Source organism: Mustela nivalis, assembly GCF_964662115.1.
Source record: "Mustela nivalis genome assembly, chromosome: 7".
Lineage (NCBI taxonomy): Eukaryota > Metazoa > Chordata > Mammalia > Carnivora > Mustelidae > Mustela > Mustela nivalis.
In genome coordinates this window covers 72,338,509-72,360,979 of record NC_139026.1, presented here as the reverse complement: position 1 = coordinate 72,360,979, position 22,471 = coordinate 72,338,509, and the positions used below count along the sequence as shown (strand labels likewise).

Here is a 22,471-nt window from a genome sequence, read left to right as displayed (position 1 = left end):
ATTTCTTTTGCACTTGCCATAGTGTTGCAAAGACACCAGAAGGAACAGAACCAAACTCTCCTGCATGTAATTTGTCTAAGTCAGAGTTTCCTCATCTATATTTTCACTGGACAGTAGATACTTAGTAAATCGTTTTAAATATATAACATATGAATTATTGGGTGCTTCAAGTAACATACTGGAAAAGTCCTAAATACATGGACTATCAGGGGCCAAAAAAACACATTTTCAAAAATTTCCAAGTAATTTTTACCCAAAGGTCTGCATTATTTTGTCATTTTGATTTTGTTTATCCATAATACATAAGAAGGAATGATTCTGGACTCAACATGGTTTGAGCACAGAATCTGGAGCCAAACTGCTATTTCTAGCTATACAGTATTGGCAAGTGATTTGACTTCTGTGCCTCAGTTTTCTCTTCTATAAAATGTGGTTATCAATGGTACTTATTTCATTGCTCTGTGTGTGTGTGTGTGTGTGTGTGTGTGTGTGTGTGAGAGAGAGAATTATTTGACTTAACATATTAACACACTCAGAAGAGGTCCTGGCACAGTTCCCACTCTTTAGGTGGTGGTTGTTATTATTTACTCACAATAGTAACTTCACATTACATGCACTGGCTTTGCTCACAAGGTTTAGTTAAACCAGAGAATCAGCAAAATGATTTGATTCTGGTTTTCAGCAGTGCCTTTAAAGGTAAGAAGAAAAATTACAGGATAGATAAATGTACAGTTAGATACATTTACAACTAATCAAATGACATCCAGGCAAGTTAGTGTAAACCGGGAAGAAATCTTCAGCAAAATAAGAGCTCCGCTTTTGTCTATTTTATTTGTCAGTATTATCAACAACAAAACGAAGGCTGAAAAAAGTTTAAGCAAAACAAAAATCTTGGAGAAATAACTACTATCCTGAGGAAGATCGTAGGATCACTCTTCAAAAGATGGCAAAAATGAGTACATTTAAATTTAAAAATGATCGATACAATGCTGCCAAGACAAGCTGACACACTCTGTATGACACACACGTACAGTGAAAGAGAAATGGTTCTAAGCCATTTAGATAAGGGTCTTGGTAGATCGTGAATTCAGCATGAGTTAACATATTACATCACTCTCAAAAGAGTTTGTGTAATTTTTGAGCAGCATTAATTAGTCACCTCAAGATGCTAGCAGCCTCACTCTTCCTGTAGCATGTGGAGCACACGGGCTGTTTTGATGCTGAGCGCTACAGCTGAATAAAAGAGAGGGTCTTGGGGTTGGCAACCAGAGTGAGGCAGAGTCTGGGTGATACATTCTGTGCCTGAAGCATCTGGAACAGAAATATTTCAAATAAGTGCCTTCGATTATTTGAAGGATTATCACCAAAGAGGATTTATACTTATTCTGTACAGGTCCAGAGGCAAAATGAAGTAGTATTACAGGAAGTTAGCTTTTTGGCTCAAAATGAGAAAATATATTATCACACGTAAAGCTGTTTCATGGACTGCTTTGTGAGACACAGTGTTCCTTTTTTCTGGAACTCTTCAAGAAAAGTCTCTATAGTGATTTATTTCATTTAGTCAATCAACAGCATTTATTGCTTTGTGACTTTTTACATGGCAGTGTATTAGTTTTGGTGAGTAAAATAATGAATCAAGAAGGACATCGCTGTTTATTAAGTGCTCACTGAAAGCTTGACACTGTGCTAGACACTTTGAAATACATTATCTCACTTCTTCTCATACAGGTAGTATATTACCATCTTTGCTACAAACTCTTCTCTATACCGCAGTTAGAGGGATTTTTAGACAGTAAAAATACGCTCATGAAGTCCCTGTCTTAAAGACGTTAAGTCAGTTTCCACCGCTCCTAAAATAGACAAGACTTAGCATGACCTAAAGGACTCTGGGTAACTCCCATCTTAAATTCAGTCTCTATCCAGTCATGCACCTGGTTCTCAGGCACTTCCACACCCATATTCCCTCTGACCACAGAGCTTTTGCATACACAGTTTCCTGCCCCTGGGAGCATGTTTCCCACCCATCCTGACCAGTTCACTCTGGCTTTTCCTTCAGAGCTAAGTTCAAATAGTAAATTGTTAGGGAAAAAATGAGAAAACATAACCTAACCCCCACCCTCCCAAGTATGTAAAAATCTATCGTTATTTCGCATAGTATTGTGCATGTCCTCTTCACAGCATTTACTTACTCTTTGTAATTTTATATTTGACAGTGTTGCTGTTGCTGTTTATTGGATGTGCGTCTTTCACATTTGCTTGTAAGTTCCAGTAAGGCAGAACCTGTGTCTAATGTTGTTCCTTTGAGGAAACGATAAAGCATGCTGACTATGACAACAGATTCTGGACCCAGACCACCTGGGTTTGAATCCCGGTTTTACTACTCCCTTGTCATGTGACCTTCACAAGTGCTTAACTTCTTGGTACATAATTTCCTCATTCACAAAAGGGGGTAATTAATAGAAGCTGCTGTGAGGATTAAATGAGTTCACACATGTAGAGCCCTCGGAACACTGCCTGGCACATAGACATTCCATAATAAAGACTATTATTTGTTTGTTGTTGAATCCCAGAGTTCTACACAAGGCCTGGCACACAGAAGATAATATTTGTTCAACAAATGAAGGAATGATGAAACCAAGATGGCAGATTTAAAGATGGACCTTGCCTTCATACTTAGGACTCTCAGAATCCAAAGATGCTTGTTACGTCCTCCCACTAGATTACAGAGGAGAGGCAACAAAATGCTACGGGAACATAGCAGAGGAAGCAATTAATTTCACTGGGAGAATGAGTCGAGGTAAATTTGAGCTTACCTGTAAAAAAAAAAAATAGGTGAGATATCAATAAGTAGAAACAAAAGTAAAAGACGTTTTTGGTAAAAAGAAACATCAGCAAAGACACTGAGGCAGTGTTTAGAGAATCAGGAATAGTCTCAGGAGGGGGCACCTGGCCGGCTCAGTCACTAGAGCATGCAAGTGTTAATCTAGGGGTCATGCACTCAAGTTGCACATTGGAAATAGAGCTTACTTTAAAAAATAATAAAATAAGAAATACTTTAAAAAATGAATAGTATGAGATGAGTGAATATAGGTTAAATTATAAAGGTGGTCATGAATAAATTAGCAAATGATCAACACAAATGCAAAGAAATGGGATCTTTATTCTGAAGAAAACTGAAAGTCATCCAAGCCTTTGTTCAAGCCACAGTCTTTTGAGTTGTCCATTTGTTTTGTTTAATGTTTATGGAAGGATTAGACAGTTCACTAGACACAAGCAATTATCTGAATTATTATTAAAGTAGTCCAAACAAGGTATGATGAGAGCTTCGCCTCTAGGAGTGGCAATGGGAATAGAAAAGAAGGAATGAGAAAGCAAAACTAATTGCCCCCAAACAAGAGCTCTGTTGCGTTAACTCTGGTACATTCAAATGGTAGACAATACACAGTCATTAAAGTACTGCATAAAAGTTTATCTAACTACATGAAAGATGTTCCCATCATTAAATAAAAAAGTAGGCTCTAAAACCATCACACAGTATGATCAGTTTCTATACAAAACATATATATTGTTCATATATATTACATCTTGACTATTTTACGCACTTACTTTTTTAAAAATGCAAGACTGTATGCCAAAATCTTACTAGTCTTCTTCTTTGGTTAGAAGATTAAAGTTGTGTTTTTAATATTATTTTCTTGTTTTGCTCTTTTTTCCCCCGTAGCATATCCCCAATGAACATGGAATCCTTTTGTAGGAAAAACAGATGAAAACATGACAAAACATTTTGAAAAAAGGAAAAGTAGGGTAAAATGTCCACAGAAATTCTGGGAAGTAGAATGATCAAAACATGGAAACAGTTGCATAGGACCATCAGGAGGAAAAGGGGGAGATTCCAAACTGATCTCATTATGATCAGGATATCACACCATTGGGACAGGAAAACATGACATCATGATCATTTTGTCCCATACTACAGAAATAATCCTGTTATTTGGCAACAATTCGATGGCTTTGTTCTCTAATCATACACCTTTCTCCTTTGCAAAGAAAATGATTGTTATTGACATTGTGGTTTTTTTTTCATCACTGGAATGCAGAACATGTATGAAGCAAACCAGATATCAGCTTTCACAGAAAAAAAAAAAATGAATTGTAGAATTACCCAGGATCTTCTGAAGATTTACCAATGGAGGAACCAACAGTCACAACCTGACTGCAACATAATATTAAACTCAGATATACTTGGGGCTTCAGACATTTTATTACTTTTATTTTATTTATTTTTTTTTTTTGAGAGAGAGAGAGTGAGCACGAGCAGGGGTTGAGGGCGAAAGGGAAAAGGAGAGAGAGAATCCCAAGCAGGGTCCATAGTGAGCCTGACGTGAGGCTCAACCTCATGTCCTTGAGACCATGCTTTTAGCCAAAACCAAGAGTTAAATGTTTAACCCACTGACATGCCCAGGTGCCCCAGATTTGATCATTTTAAAGACTCTTGGGCAGTTTTTTTTTTTTTAAGATTTTATTTATTTATTTGACAGAGAGAGAAATCACAAGTAAGCGGAGAGTCAGGCAGAGAAGAGAGAGAGAGAGAGAAGCAGGCTCCCGCTGAGCAAAGAGCCCGATGCGGAGCTCGATCCCAGGACACTGAGATCATGACCTGAGCCGAAGGCAGCGGCTTAATCCACTGAGCCACCCAGGCGCCCCCTCTTGGGCAGTTTTAAATAGTAACAAACTCCAGCTTAAAATAATCAATTCTACCCAAGGATATTATATCTAGGACTTTTACTTTGGATAGCTCAGAAAAGTTTGTGTACCATTTCCAGTAGAAAGACAACTCCAGAGGAAATGTCTAATAGTATCAAATTTCATTAGCATAACTGATTGAGCTAAGACCAGCGATGGCAAATCACCTTGGAAAACATGGTATTCTAATAAGCTGATATCTTGTTGTTTTCTGAGCTATAAACATGACATCTCATCATTAAATTTCATTCTTAAATATCTGCAAAGATAGAAAGATGCTGAGAGCATGCTAATTTATAACAAAGACTATAAAGTGTCCCATTCAAAGAAAAGAATCAGTTTGAAAAAGCACAGATAGAAATACATTTTTTTTCACATCTATATTTTATCTGAGTGTTTTTATAAAATTAGACATTGTGATTTTGGTGTTACTATTAATCTATATTAGTTTAAATTTACATCTCTATCCTTGACCTCTCACCCTTTCTCCAGTTTCATTTTTCTCACTATCTGCAGGACAATTACTTGGGCACTCTTTGTCTGAATCTATTATCACCCCTTCCTAGCATGTTCTTTGCCAACTATCCTCATTACCACTTATCCTTGAGGTTGTCTGTGTTCGTTAATGGAATCTAGCATTGTCTTTCTGATATGAGGAAAAAAATCAACTGTGTCTCAGTCATCTGTCCAAAATGCAATCTCATGGAATATGAGAAACTACTCCTTGTGCAGTCTTCCATGCCTTAAGGACAAGCCAAGTTTGACTTTAAAATGGCCTATTAATATCACTACTTAGCAACAGAGTTTTAATGTAAAATCTTTCAGAAAAATCTTTACTACAGCAAAAGGAATATGTAACTTCTGCTGTTCTTATAGATTTTAATGGATTTTTAATCTACCCGATGGTAGGCTGTAAATTCGTGCTCAAAGGAAACACAAGTGCAACTCAATGGGAAGTTTTATTGGATTGCTTACAGAGAATTATAGTTATGATCAAAAGCCAGGAGTGAACAAAGCCTGAATGCCTCTCTTCTCTTTTCAAGTGATTTGAATGCTTCATTTCTTCCTGTGTACTTCCTAAATTAGAATTTAAATGAATAAGGCAAAAAGTCTAAGTTAGGCAGCATGAGGATGAAGCATGAAAAGCAAAGTTTTGGAAAACTCACAAGTGGCAAAGAGCTCCCTGAATAATCAATACTTTGAGATATTTATATCCAAAAATTATTAACAATTTATTCAAATATGTTCATTCTTTGTAATAGCAAAGGCACCTATTATGTATAGACTACATGGAGAAACAAGATCAGTCAACTAACATTTATGTAATACTTAAAAGTTAAGAAAGAAAATACTATTTCCAAAACAGGGAGTGAAGGTTTTATAAAGAGGAAGACATTTGAACTTGAGCTAATAGTTGGCTACAGCATCAAGGACAGGACCTGAGTATATAGGGTCTTGAATATCAGTCTATTAAATTTAGATGTCACCCAATAGGTCATTCAGGGCAACATTAACCTTTTTTGAGCAGGGTAGTTACAGGACCAGAGCAGTGATTTGGGAAGACTAACCCCTTTGTAGTGTGTACAATACATTTTCATGGAAAGAACCTGGAGTTAGAGACACCAGCTAAGAGGTTAATAAAATGCTGCAGGTAAGAAGTGACAATGACACACTCCATTCTCTTCTAATGAAGGAGATGTGTAATTATAGGAAATTGATTTCTAAAAATGATTTGTTGAAAATCACATTCCATTAGGCTTGATGATATTATATGAATATATATTCTACAGGAAAAAATAAAAACAAAACAAACCCACAAACATTATCTACCAGGATAGAAATCCTAAATTGAATGCCTATCTAAGTCTACCATATCCCATCTCATTTTTGCTACAATAACTTTTCCCCATATGAGTCTCAAAGCCTCCTCTTAGTCCTTAGCAATTATTGAAAACTTCCTTAATAATAGGGCTTTCAGACAGCTGTTAGAACTTGAACTCTTATGATACTACAGACATTCAGCATCCAAAGTCTCTCTCTGACTTCTAATTTCCGAAATATATGATGAAAGCATAACATACAGAAACCTGTCTGTTCTCTAATACTTCAAAGGCCTAAAAGCCAGAGATACATCCATATTAAATAAACCCTTATTTGTCTTTTAAATTTATAAGTTTGAAACTCTGTGAAACTCTTTTTTTCCCCCCTTTCTTGTAAGAAAGCTGTTTCTCACATTCATGTAATCAGCAATAGTCAGGGCACATAATCTTCCTTGAAGTGCCATGGATATGTGATCTCAATCATCACCTCTAACATTGCACCAACTATGGATATAGTGCTAAATGGCAGATTGTTTCTAAGCAAGGGCCCCAAGTGTGCTCTCAAGTCTTACATAGAAAGTCTCATCCTAACACCCTGTGGAAGCTTGGTATTGCCTTCAAATGAACTCTTTGTCTCTGGGAAAGCAGTCTATCAAAGTCTACAATTCCTTATTATAAATAGCTATTCTTTTTTAGTCTGTAGTCCTTGTTCTTATCCACAAATCTTTTATTTCATTTTTCAAGTCAAGTCATATTGTACTTTCTTTCTCATTGGCCCTATGTATTATTTTCTTCCTAAAAAAATTATGTAAAGCAGAATTTTATATACATATATATGTATACACACACACACACTTTTTTAAAGAGTTATTTATTTATTTTAGAGAGAGAATGTGGGTATATATGGGTTGGGGGAGGGGCAGAGGGAGCGACTTTTCATGCAGATTCCCTGATGAGCAGCGAGCCCAGCTCAGGGCTTGATCCCATGACCCAAGAGATCATGAACCAAGCTGAAACCGAGAGCTGGATGCTTAACTGACTGAGTCACCTAGGCTCATATATGCATATACATACATATATATATGTTTTATAAAATCATGAAATCAAGACATTGCTGAAATATTAAGACATATTGAGACAAATTCCAATATTCAACATATTTCAAATACTAAGCTTACCAATGGCAGATATACTACCCTGTTACTATACAACAGGAGAAGAAGGGCTTCTATTTATGACAGAACAAAAGGTATGATAATTAAAAAGAGGAAATTTAACTAATGATGTAATTACCTTGCAAATATCTGTTTCCTTTCAAGTAAGCAATGAGAAAAATAAAGCCCATGTATTATCCAACTGTTCTAGCCACAAATTTGTGCATCTTTTAGACAAAGATGAGAATTTTTGGAGGATGTCATAATCAAAGAAGTCAATAATGAAAACACAAAATTAAGCCTCAGTATCAGAAAACTGAGGAGAATTGTAAAAACATGAATATTACTGCATAAGTTCCCATATTGGGATAGGATCTACCAAAGAAAGAAGATCCTATTTTCATTTCTGAACATCAGGATGTCACTTTTGGACACACAGATGTATGTGTACAGATGAAGACAGGTATTAATCAAACTCTGATTCATAAAATTCTATTAGGAGAAAGGAGAGGCCAGATGCAATGAATGCATTCCCACTATGAAGACAAAATAGTTCCTAGAAACCTGTATAGGAATCTCTTCTTCTGTAGTACCCCCTCTGGTTGATCTTTTCCTCTATAGTGAGAATATGGTCAAATAAGGGAAAGGGTGGTTTAGACATTGGAGGGATTTTAGAAACAACTGGGTTCTATCAAGCCCCAGGGACAGTCAATGTCAATGACATCATATAGTATCAGTGATATCATATATCTTTATAATTAAGATTGTATTTGAAGCCACTGTTGGCAGCAACACTCTTGGTTAGGTAAGCTTTGTATTTCATCCAAGATGCCATTGATTTGAGGACAACCCAACATTTCATGTATCACCAAGAAAGAAAAAAAAAAAAAAAAACCTCTGGCAATTAAATTATGACAAACCACAGATTTAAGATGCATCACAGTCTCATATGTTAAAATGTGCTAAGATGTGTCTTAAACCAATAAATTTTAGTGTGACTTTCATACATAGATTACAGAAACTTTGAGGGGAGAAAGCTGATGGTTGGGAGAAAACAGAAGCAATTCAGGTAGGAAATAACCGTTCTTTGATTGACATAAAAGAGAAGAAAATGAAGATCATGTTCTCAGAATTTATATAAATTCTATCTTTTCCTACTTTGCTTGAATTCAGAAAGAAGAAAAGAGGTGGCTAATATAAAACCTTAGAGCAAAAAAACCCAAAGAGGATATGAGTTACTTCATTGTCTAACCCCCAAAGCCAGACAGACCTCATAGTGCTAGTAGCCGGGAGCATGCTTTTGTTTTTTAATGAAAAAGCACAGTTTTAGTAACACAGTGTTTGCACTTTGCTCTCTTACTGAGTCCACTTAGTTTCCAAAATTTTTACCTCAGGTCTCTGTCATCAGTTTTCAATCTTGGTTAAAAATTTAGTCCCCTGGGAAAATCTGCTACTGTTGCCAAGTCTCTGGGATGCTCACGGACAATATATCAGTTTGACTGCTTCCTACTGTCTGTGGATGGAGTTTCCAGTCATCGCACTCCACCCTTATTCCCTGGATCACCCCACAGCTAGACATTCAACACCAGTCCAGCAAGGTGTTCCCCTACCATGAGATCATCTGAGTCTTTGTACGTATGAGCTTCCTCATATTACTAAGATTTGCTCTAGGAGCCTACTCCTTGTTGGTAAGTTAAACAGTTTTCTGTTTTCTGTAGTCCTGTGACAGCTCAGCCCTCATTCTATTAGGTAGAGATATTTTCAGATTAATCAGGCATGGCAAGGCAGTATTAAAATCTTTTATTTGTGTATCTTATGTGTCCCAGATATGATAAAAAGATGAATTAGAGAAAATGCACAACTAACCAGTACTGGGAAGAGAACATTTCTGAGGCTGACCGGAGAAGGGAAAAGCTCCATCACACAGAACCCAGAGCAGGTTTAATCTCAAGCTAAGATTCCAGAAAAGCCATGAAAATCAATTTATAATTGAGGATTATATATAAAATCGATCTGATAAAAGATAAATTATTTAGTGAGGAAAGTACTATATTTTGCTTTAGAGTTAATTTAAAAGGAAATTTATTTTCTACCATTTGTTTAAAACTGGTTAGGTGGGTAGGTCAGAATATTAGAATTATTCCTATTCAAAAATAAAAAACCAGGACAAGGAAGCTACTAAGCAACTTACCATTTGGAAATGATAGAGTTTGTGAGAGCCAGCAATAAAAAGCAGCTTTTTGACACATGAGCTTATGCTTTTCCTACCATATAATACTGTTGGCAGGGTAAGTTTTAAGATTAATGGATGAAATTTATGCTTGGGTTAGGACTCAATTACTTTGCCTTTTGTTTTATTATTTTTTGTTGAATAAATAAAATTATGACAAAACAAAAAAAAAAATCACTTTCAACCCAGTAGGAATATAATAGGATAACTACTTGATACAGTTTGTTGTTGTTGTTTTTTGGACCAAATCACTACCTTCGAAAGTAATACATCAAATGTGGTTCTTTTTAATATGGTTGGCATCCAATGAATGTTGATTTGATAGAGTTTTATCTTTCTGTCGATTACAAAAAAAATGATCCTGAGTGAAATATCTAATTCAAAACATGGCCATCAAAATTATGACATATCAAAATATTGCTCTTAAAATCAGATACATATCCTTCTGCCTTACAAATCCAAATTTAACATGCTTATCAATGGGGGGAAAGATTGACATTTAACATGAAAACGAACCATGTCATTCTCGGGCTTGAATGGAGCTTTACCACTTTTTAATTCTAAATGAACTCACATTCGGCATATTCTCCTGCGATTCCTCTCCAAACTCAGCAAATGTCATTCATTCATTTTCTTTGCCTTCCAGCAACTCCCTCCAAGGTAAAGAGCAGGTACACTTGACCATATTCATAACTGCAGCCCATGTCAGCCACATATCTATTGCTCCTCCTGCCATTATTTCTTTTCATTCTTTCCTTTATATGTGTCCCTTAAAAAAAAAAAAAAACTAAAGCAGAGTATAAAAATATGGAACATAAATTATTAATGTGGGCTCAAGTAATGTGGATCTAACAAAACACTTGTGTTCTATTATAGCGCAGCCTAAAGAAGGTTAAAAGCACACAACAGCTTAAAACTGAGGAGAGATGCACCCCAAAACTCTATGGCTCCACATATCCAAGCAATGACAACAATAAAAACCCCAAACAAACAAATAAACAAAAACAAAACCTGCAGGAAGACATTAGGAGGCAGAATGTAATTACCCAATTTGGAAACTGACCAGGACACTGCGGTTAAAACCCTTCTTGCTACAAATGTTCTGAGGAATCTTTAATGACTACAAATGGTTAGGACTTCGTGTCCACACCTCATCTGAAAGATGATGACAACCAGCAGTTAGTCCTCCCTGCCACTACCCAGGGACTGGAGTCAATCCTGACTCAGAGAATAAAAGGCCACCTACAGAAATTGCAACCAACATTTGCTATCCTTGGCTGCCTTGGCTAACTGGTCTATGTGAAGCAAATTATTTAAATATCTAGAGTATCACTGCCATGTTTTAATAGAAATATACAGTGATATAACTCCTCATCATATATAGAATTATGAATTAATGCTATGTACACTATTTGGGTAAAAATTGTTAAATCCTATGCTTTGATTAATATTGAGTAATGAATAGGTACCTATCAGTGAGGCATTAGATGCCTATTGTTTAATCTACATATGGTTACTATCACCCGAACTTATTTTTGCCTCTTATATTCTTTTAAGAAACTGACTCAAGTGCAGTAATTAAAATACATTACAGTAGTGCAAGTGAAATTTGGAAAACTGCCAACATTTTCAAGAACTTATAATTTTCTTTTTCAGAGGAAAAAGTAGTTTTGACATCTTTGTGCAAAACAGTCAGTAACAGTTACTTACAATTTCAGGAAAATCACTGTTTTAATCATGACCTTTCAGCTGTCCTTGATTGAAAAAAAATTGGCCACCTACAGAAATAATTCTGTTGGGCCCTCATCTCTCTGCTGATTGATGGCCTCATGTGGTTCTACATGTTCACAATTATAAATAAAACTATATAAAAGTGGCAGAGCTAGCTCCCATCTAAGTGGAATAAAACAGTTCTAATCGACAATAAAGAGGACTTTCTTTAAGTGACATCTTTTCCATATACCTGTATCAAAATCAAATGGCACATTTATCTTTGATTAAATGTGTATTCTTTTGGTCACCATTCACTACAACCATTAATTTAGCATCCATTGTGTAAAAGACACTGTATTATACTCTGTCGGGGGTGATGGAATGTGGATAAAACAGTTCCTGCAATAGAGAACCTATTATCTGATGAAACACTCAACCAACTAACATAATAAATATGGACACTCTGCATTCACATATGAAGATATCTTGCTTGCATATATATATAAATATTGAGTGTGGTTAAATATATTGATATGAAAATATATATTTATACTTCAGCAACAATATATCATCAATATATATTTAAACTTGTAGAAATATATGTATGTTACACCGGCAAACTTTTTAACTAAAATATTAGAAGTCCCTGAGTGTTAGGATGGGAGTTTTTCAATAGAGATGAAAACAAAGACTCATCCTACTAGTTAAAGGTTTCCCACCTACTGTACAAGCAACAAAAATAGAGCTGGCATTCAGGACTCCATTAGAAGTTTATTGAAGCTCTGTGAGGTTGGAAAGCTTTTAGGAGTTCAGCATAAATCATTCAATACACTAAAAAAAAAAAGACTTAAAAAGATTTTCCCTTTGTATTCAGTTTCTATGAGTGATCTCCAATTTACAACCTTATGCTCGACCCAGAAATTGAATTAATCAATACAATTATCTCTTTAGAAATCTCTTTTGTCAACTATGGTGGTTCATGGAACAGAAAGGAGATTGAGATTCCTTAGATGGTAGACTTGAGGGCAAGATTCAGCTATACTGAGGCGCTGCCATGAGAAATGGGTATGGTATGGCTCTAATACTGTTTTGGGAAATTATAAAAATTAAGTGATCCTTATCTCTAAAACAAAAACCAATTATCTAGTCGTTGCAGTCTAAAACAGTTTTATGGAAAACAACACTATAAAACTATTTATATTAACAGATCATTGATACTGATAAAAATTATCACATGAAATTCTACACTAAAATAGTCATCTTTTTTAAAACAAGTAAATTCGCATTTCTAGAAGTGACCAAACTGTTCATAAGCACCATAAGCACCAATTAAAAAAAGATTTCAGTTCATTTCCTGTTGCTGAAACATTCTTAGTAATGATCTAGGGCCATGATTTCAACATACAAACTACAAAGGAACGGAGACAATTATTAAGCTAATTTAGACCTATTTAATACTTTCACATGAAATAATCAAATAATTAGGGTAAAAGTTTTTTATATTAATTATCTTTATCGTACATATTTACTTTGTGTATATGATAATCTCTGGCAAATTTAACATTAAAAAGGAAAAGAGAAGAACGTAATATACCTGCCTAATTAAAATTAAAATCAGCTATTAAAAAAGCAATTTAAAAGCCTAAATGATCTAAACTGCTTATTTTTCTAGTCTGTATTTGCAGATTGCCCAAATTTTCTCTTATGGAGTTAAGCCAAATTTTACAAAAATATATAGAAGTGAGTTCAAAAATAAAAATCTATAAATCCTTGCTTAAAAAAATTCAATTAATCAACATCTTCAGTCAATTAGAAAATATACTGATGTTAGGAATTTACTAAAAACAGAACTAAAACTCCCAAGAAATATTCTGGAGTGAGTATATAATCTGCCTAATTGTTTACATATTTTCCATATATAAAGATTTGAATAAATATTTATTTGGTTTGGCCCAAGTTTGTACTATCTGCTTTGAAGCACATGGTTCTTATATATAAAGCAGTTGAAAATCAGTTTGTTATCAAGATAATATTACATATTAACCACATTACAATGACATAATAAAACAATAACAGCATACTACAGACATGTATAAAAACAGAAGAACACTGAGGTAGCGCTGAGTCAGAATTACTACAAATTATCATTTGGTAACATATTTTAAGATATGAACTCCACAAGCAAGTCCTGAGTATATGACAGCATTTTCTAAATGGAGAAAGTGAGGTAGCAAAGAAGACAAAGGTGAGTTTTTGTCAATCAGAAAGGTCAATCAGGTTAAGAACCCACACAGTATATTTACTCAGTCTTCAGCCAATATGCTCTCACCGCTTAAATGCAAACCTCTTGTTTATATTCCAGCACTAGGACACAGAGAAATAAATAAGTTCATAATATTTTAGTCCCTTGAAGTTGAAACATACCGTTCCCTACTAATACAATTCTAATCAGCAATTTTTGTTTCCCCAGGCAGAGAGAGAAAGATACACAATTCAAAATGCTCTATCCTAAAGGAAAGTATTTCTATCTGAATAACTAACCATTTGTCAGTTAGCATTTTTGAAGGTGGAGATTGGCTTTAGACCACTGACTGTCTCTGAACTTAGGTGATGTTTCATTTCCTCATTTCCAGATTAATTTAATACCCCCCTCCTAGGAAGGTCTGTGCTAAATATTTGCTTAATATTCTATAGAAAATACTCTATTTAGGAGTAGGACAGTGGATGTGTGTATTATAATAAACATAACTATAGAGGAGACCAATGACAAAGGAAAATTTATGGCTTATTTTAAATAATAGTAATAAAAAAATAAAAACTCCTATCTCATCCAAACCAATGTCATTCAGGTTACTTGAAACTATACAGTTCCTAAGTGGCAGGGATTCAGAATTTGATGTCAGATAAGGTCCTGGTCTACCCACTTCTCATATGCTTTTGGATTGCCTGCACTCTGCTTACATCAACTTGCTCATCTGTAAAATGGGAATAAAAGTGACACCTTTCCCTAAGGGCTACCATCTAAACCAAGGTCTAAATGTTTAATTTTTATTTTTTATTATTATTAGTCTTATCGGTCTGCTCACACTATAAGAGGGCACCTTAATCACGGTTGGAAAGTAGGCAGAAGTTACCAACAGGATATGGCAATAAGGGAACACAGATCTTCTACCCAAACGGGGAACAGAAAAATTTTGGTGGGAAGAAAAAAAGAGAGAGAGAGAAGAGTCATGACTCAATTTTATGACGTTCTTTTCTACTTGTATAATGATTTGCTGTTTTTCAACCACATCTTCAGGATGTGATATATACTTCAAAGCCTTCCTTTACATAAGATTTAAACATATTGTCTAGCTGTTTATCAGAATCTCTCTATTTGTAGACGTGTTTATATCTATTGGTTTGAACTACAACCAAAACTAATAAATTCCATGTGAGCTCACCATGAGCCCCCCAGGGCAGTCCCTTTTCTTTTTATCGTTTAACAGTATCTTTTTTTATTTACATTTACATTTAACAGTATTTTTTACATTTAATTACATCATTACATTACATCATTACATCATTACATTACATCATTACATCATTACATTTAACAGTATCTTTTCTGTTTATCATTGAGTCCCCTGTGTGATGATACAGGAAATCATAACCTGATGCATCAACTCTCCCCATTCCGTGTATAGTCTTTCTCATTTGGGTCACAAGGAACCAGGGGGGGGGGGACCTTCAGATTTTACATATAGAAAATTACTGCTCGTACATAATAGCGAAAGATTTGGGTGTTTGGGGCTCCTTTAATTTAGGGAAGAGGTAGAGTCACAGTGGGAAGAGGCCTCAAAAGCTAATGTGAGGTGACCTGCACTCCTACCGCACAGGGCACGGTGCAGACCAAAGAGGTTGGGGCAAGACAGGAAACACTGGAAATCCCTTTCCGTCTAAGACAAAATGAGCAAAATGAAGACTTGTGGCTGGCTGCCCAAATGGCACTCTATGAGTCTGACCTTGCAGAGATTCCATGACAAACTGAAGTAAGGAGAAGAGGGTACAGGGGTGGCTGCATAGTGAGTCAAGGCTCCAGAGACTGTGCTAACCCTTATGATCCTCCATGGTATGGGAGTTTGCTGAGGGAAGGTGCTGAAGGGGTCTCACTGAGGGTTGTGTGATAAAGGGGTGCAGTTGGGAGCCACAGCATGGCCAGGGTGACTGAGGTTGTGAGAGAGGCCAGCAGGGATGGACGCCATGACTAGAGCTCAAGACAGGACAACTGTACAACTCATTTGTTCCAGTAGAGAGCATACAGTAAGGGCCGGAAAGCAGACATCACATCTCATCCTTCCTCCTACCCTCGAGCAGTTAAACATATCAATATCCATGTCCCAGAACCAAAATGTTGGAATAATTATTTCATGACCCACAATTAAAGCATATGCAATTTTCAGTCACAAGAGTCAATTCTGAGTCATATAGTGAACCCGTTAAACTTAGAATCTCTACATCTGAAAGAATGCCTTCTAATGAAAAAGGTGAAAACTATCGTCCTCTACATCCAATCATATCTCTGTTAAACCAGGGGAGAAGTTCAAATGCATGGCTTGGAATAGAGCCCATGCCAGCAGATTGTGCTGGGTAGAAATAACACTAGTCTGTCTAGGTAAGATCAGTGCCAATGGTTCCAACTAAAATTAGAAAAAGGAGACAGTACCTTGGCTCATGCTTATGTTGGAGACAAGACTCTAACTCCTGCTAAAGCCAAATGATGGCAATTCAGCTCCTGCCTGCCAGTTGCAAATCCCTACACTACCACTGCAGCACTATCAAAAGACATTTGCAATCCAGTGCACCTAACCAGACGAGGTGATTTTTTAGATTAGTCACTTAATGGGTGAACAACTCAAGTGCTAGCAACTCAAAGGTACAAATGCTTTTATTCTGAGACAAGAAGGTATTTTCCAAAACTATAGGCAGATTATTGAGGAGTAAAAAAAATGAGTAGAACCTTATTAATTTGAGGTACATAAATAGTAATTATTAACTTATTAATTTTATAGTACACCTAAGAAAAAAAAATCAAGGACAGAATGACCTCATTCTCTCCACAAAACATCATCAAAAGATCCACAGCACTTTTCATACATTTCAACAAATACAATTTTGCTTTAAGCTGATACGTGTCATGAGGAACCATGCCACAGTAGAATGAAAACTGAGCCAGGAATCAGGAAATCTGGGTTCTTTTTCTGGCTCTGTCACTTATTAACTGTGTAAAATGATGCAAAATTTAACCTCTCAGAGCCTCAATTCCTCGTCTACAACATCAGTGACTTAGATAAGCCTTATCCAGCTCTTAGATTCTCTATTACTCTCTAAATCATTACTGATTAAATGAAATTTTAAATTTTATATGGTTTTTATAGTAAGTCTAAATATTAAGTCTTTCATAAATCCTGGGTTTAGAAATCAAATATATGTAATAGTCAAGGGATTCTGATTCTAATAGTAAAGAATTGAATACTTTTTTAAAAAAATGTGATCTACTCCGTGATGGCAATACACACACTCATAGATAGGGACGATGGGACAGTATCGGCGTATCTGAGCAGCTACCACGAATTTTTGGCAATTTTCAAAGTCACCTAAAGACTGACATCATTTAACATATTCTTCAAAGGAAAGCATGCACTGCTGCTGGACAGAAGGAACTGTCCAATTAATTCCAGATTCATTCAGGAAGCTAAAACCTGGGAGAGGCTTTCAGGCGCTGAATGACATGATACTCTCAACATGCACTCCATGGCTTCTACTGAATTTAAACTGCTTTCCATTCTACATAGGTAAGGTAACTGTGCTGTTGCCCCTGTCTCCCCAGGATAGCAATCTACAGAATTTTACTCAAATCACCCTAATGCTCGGGCGCCTGGGTGGCTCAGTGGTTAAAAGCCTCTGTCTTCAGCTCAGGTCATGATCCCAGCGTCCTGGGATCGAGTCCCATGTCGGGCTCTCTGCTCTGTAGGGAGCCTGCTTCCTCTTCTCTCTCTGCCTGCCTCTCTGCCTACTTGTGATCTCTGTCTGTGAAATAAATAAATAAAATGTTTAAAAAAAAAAATCACCCTAATGCTCAAAATACTAACGCCTCAATAGAGCAACAGAACTTGGCTTCTCCACCGAGTGCTACGCAGCCTGGGAAGCAGACCTCCAATCTTCCTGGTTGGTGCTGGACTATCAAAAAACTATCTGCATCAAAGACAATTCATAACTCATAAATGTGATCAATAGGATAATCACTTCCCTGGCTGTCAGCAACTGGAGCTCTGGTTTTATTTCTGGCACTAACTCTTGGGATTCTGGGCAAGTCCTACAATCACTCTGTTAAATGCTATTGATAATGCTGCTTCCTGAGTACATGCACTGTAAGAGTTATGTATTCCCAAGTCCCAAAAATACTTCCACTCCATATTGTACATTAGTGTGGAAGGAAAATCTTTATTTTATCTTCTTTTAAGTCACAGACCCTTTGGGAAGATCTGATACAATCAAGTGATCTGTATCCTTGCCTCAGAAAAAAATGCACCCTAAAAATCTTATATACAAGAATTTCATGTAAATATGAGGGGGGAGTCTCTGAAGCTAGAACAAAGTTCATAAACTCAGGTGAACACCCTAGTCTAAAGTACAAATTCTTTCTGTACTTATTAGCTATATATGATTATGGAAACACTGAATCTGACTTTATCTATAAAAACAGAGATAATGAAATTGATCTTTCTGCCTACATCTTGTAACTATTTAACAGCATGTAATTTCATGTTGAGCATGAAATTTTTGAATATGAATATATGTGAAAACAATCTAGACAGAACTTGGTGCAACTCTACATTGCTACTGTTCCCTGACCCTAGTCCTTTAATGCTGTCACAGAGCATTAATGAGTACTGCCCCCGCTTCAGTGGCACCATCAAGGTTGGGGAGATGTAGGTCGCCAGACCAGTGCCTAACTTTTAAGAATCTGGACTCTCAGAGTCTGACTGACTGACTAGCTGTGTAGTGTGCCTATAATTCCTTTCTAGCTTTTGTCTGAGTACTGATCTCTTCACACATATCCGCTGGACTGAATACACCAACTCTGTCTTCTGTCCCTGGAAATAGTTTCATAATCTGGAGTTTTATACCTCCCAGAATACACTTGGTTCTTCATTGACATTTTAATCTTGATCTCCACTTGAGTGCTTAAAATTATTGTCATTGGGCTCCATACTCGACATTTTTCTCTCCTCCATTGGTGTGAATAATTAGAAACCATATTGCTAAGATCATTATCTCTGTTTTATCGGAAAATAGACTAGCAAATGCAAAGATATAGTAAGTACCCTCAAGGCTTACATAGTGTGTGACAGAGCTAGTTAAGAGAGTAAGACCCAATTCACAATGCTCCATACTTACCACTCTATTACAATTTTTCTTTTCTTCTTAGAGCCTAGTGATTACCCTCTCATACAACAAAGTCTTTATGATAATAAAGAAGGATGGATAATACATGCATACATCTTACTGAAGGCATACATTTTTTAAATTTTTTCAATTTAGTATTTCATTTTGAAATTATCTCATACTTATAAAATATTGCAAAAATAGTAGAGATTCCAGCTTCCTCACATGTTAACATCTTACAAAACCACAGTCCAATTACCAAACCCAAGAAATTAACTTTAATAAACTGGCTGATCCACGGACCTTACTGAGTTTGTAACAACTGTCCCACTAATGTTCTTTCTTGGACCATGAGCCAATATTTAGCTGCCATGTCTTCTTAGTCTCTTGCTATTTGGGAGAATTCTCAGTCTTTCTTTGTGTATCAAGACCCTGACACTCTTTAAGAATATTGCTGAGTTATTTTTTAATATATCCCTTTATTTGAGTTCTCTGATAGTTCCTTGTGAAAAAATTCATACAATGCATTTTTGGCAAGAAACATGGTGATAGAAATGATTTTTTGTGCCTTTCTCAGTGAATCACAGAAGTGGCATGTGATGCCAATACAACCCATTACTAGTGATGTTGACTTTGATTGCTTGTTTTAGGTAGTGCCTGCCAGGTTCTTCCCCTGAAAAGTTACTACTTTCCCTTTTGTAATAATAAGCATTTTAAGAGGAGATTTTTTAACACTATGTATCTTATTTATCATCACATTTTGACCATTAATTTACTATCCAGTGGTGATTCTTGCCTGAAATGATTATTACTATGTTGCTTACCAGATGGTTACTTTCTATTTTCATCATTTTCTATAGTTATTAATTGGCATTCTACTCTTATAAAAGACTTTTTCTCTCCCACATTTATTTACTTATTCAATCCTTTTTATAGTTTCATGAACTATATTGAGTATAATTCAAAACTACCATTATTTTCTTGCTCAAATGTCCTAGATGTTCTGTCACATATCAGGGAGATCATATGATAGTTGTCTTTCTCCGCCTGACTTATTTCGCTAAGCATGATACGCTCTAGTTCCATCCATGTTGTCGCAAATGGCAAGATTTCATTTCTTTGGATGGCTGCATAGTATTCCATTGTGTATATATACCACATCTTCTTGATCCATTCATCTGTTGATGGACATCTAGGTTCTTTCCATAGTTTGGCTATTGTGGACATTGCTGCTATAAACATTCGAGTACACGTGCCCCTTTGGATCACTACGTTTGTATCTTTAGGGTAAATACCCAATAGTGCAATTGCTGGGTCATAGGGCAGTTCTATTTTCAACATTTTGAGGAACCTCCATGCTGTTTTCCAGAGAGGTTCCACCAGCTTGCATTCCCACCAACAGTGTAGGAGGGTTCCCCTTTCTCCGCATCCTCGCCAGCATCTGTCATTTCCTGACTTGTTGATTTTAGCCATTCTGACTGGTATGAGGTGGATCATCAGGAGTCACTTTACATTGGCTCATGTGTTTTTTCAATGTGTTTCCATGACTTTTTAGTCTTTCCTTACTTTCGTGTACCATAAGATGTTCCAGTTTCTCATCATATATTTTTCCTGTTCTAGTACTAGAAACATCCATTTCTATAAGGATTATTGGTTTCTTTTATTTAAGAATGGTATTTAGAAACCAAAATCTAAGTACTAATTGTGCTCATCAGTATTGAGGTATTCTTGCTTCTAGGCCTCTCAGTATATAGAGGTAGGGGATATATAAGTACAAGTACACACACACACACAAAACCACTTATTTTTTTATCTGTATATCTGTGATACATACTTAGAATATACACACACACATACCTTGAGTTCCTATTGGTATCTCAGATTCCAATTCAGCATCACAGGGTTTGTTTTAGCCCTCTTTGTTTCTTTTATGTTAAGAAAAACAGCTATCACTATCCACAATCCTATGAACCATTTAAAGAAGTTTCAGGGCACCTGGGTGGCTCAGTTGGCTAAATGACTGCCTTTGGCTCAGGTCAAGATCCTGGAGTCCCAGGATGGAGTCCCGTATCAGGCTCCCTGCTCAGCAGAGAATCTGCTTCTCCCTCCTCCCCTACCCTGTGGTAGCTCTCTCTCTCTCTCTCTCTCTCTCTCTCTCTCATTCTCTCTCAAATAAATAAATAAAATCTATTAAAAAATAAAGCAGTTTTAGAAATGTTAATTCTGAGTCCTACAAAAACCCGTCATTAATCCATATCGTGTGAAAACAAATTTTCTAATTGGAGAACAATTTTTTTTTTTAATCTTAACATGTAAAGTCTGTTTGGCAAACTTATTCAAATTAGATCTTTTCCCCCCTACCCCATTCATTTGTAGTTCTTACAAATATAGTTAAGTTTACTAGATATTTTTGTTCATTTGTTTTTAATGTGGGGCTCCCTGAACACCCTGCTTCATTTTAATTATTTATTTATTTTTGTGAATTAGCGATGTGAAACATTAACATAGCTCCAAAAATCAGAACTAGACAAAAACAGAGAGTTAGATGGATAAATAGCATCCATATAAATGTCACTGCCCCAGCACCCTTCCACCCTATTTCCATGTTCTAGTCCCCATTTGTTGAGCCTAACCCCCCCTCTAAGTAATCAATTTCATGAATTTCTGGTGTTTCTTTCACCTGTTTGCCCCAGTTAGCAGATATAAGTATATTTTCTTATTTCCCTTTCATTCTAGGTAATATACTTCTGCACTTTTACATTTGGCAGTATAGCCTGAAAAATTATTCTGTATCTATTCACTACTTTTACAATTTCATGATACCTCATTATATGGAGATGCCATAGTGTATTAGTGTACTCAACTATTCTCCTATGCATGAGCACCTAGGTAGTTTTTAATATCCTACAATTACAAACAATCCCACAATCAATAACCTCAATCTTGGGATTTTCATACTATTGAACCTGTATCTTCAGGATAAATTCCTAGAAATAGGATTGTTGGGTCAAATGTCATGTATATGTAAATTTGTTAAATTTTGCCTAATTCTTGTCCAAAGGATTTGTACCAACTTTCATTCCCATAGCAATGTAAGAGAATAAAGCTTGTGTTTTTATCTCTTCCCCCATATCATTTTAGGACAGATGCAGAGCAGCATTTGAGTGGTTGATTTGTGTTTACATCTTCTGACTATAGATATTATCTAACCGTGGTACTAAAAATCAAAGAAAAGGTTTACATAACTGTAAAGGAAGAAGAACAGAAAGAACAAAGAGCTGGAAAAATCACTCAAAAAAAAAAAATGGCAGCCTTTGATCACAACAGATCAGGATAGAAGTATATAGCTTAGCATCTTCACTTAGAAAGCTCAACAAACCAAG

General features: G+C 36.0%; 1 long non-coding RNA gene across 1 annotated transcript in view; it reads right to left on the bottom strand.

The window, feature by feature from the left end:
- Nucleotides 1-817: 817 nt before the first annotated feature.
- LOC309868580 overlaps nucleotides 818-22,471 on the bottom strand; it is a 358,629-nt gene continuing 336,975 nt past the window's right edge. Inside the window, exon 6 of the long non-coding RNA XR_014313736.1 lies at nucleotides 818-1,311. This is a non-coding gene — a long non-coding RNA (uncharacterized lncRNA). The remainder of the gene's footprint in view (nucleotides 1,312-22,471) is intronic.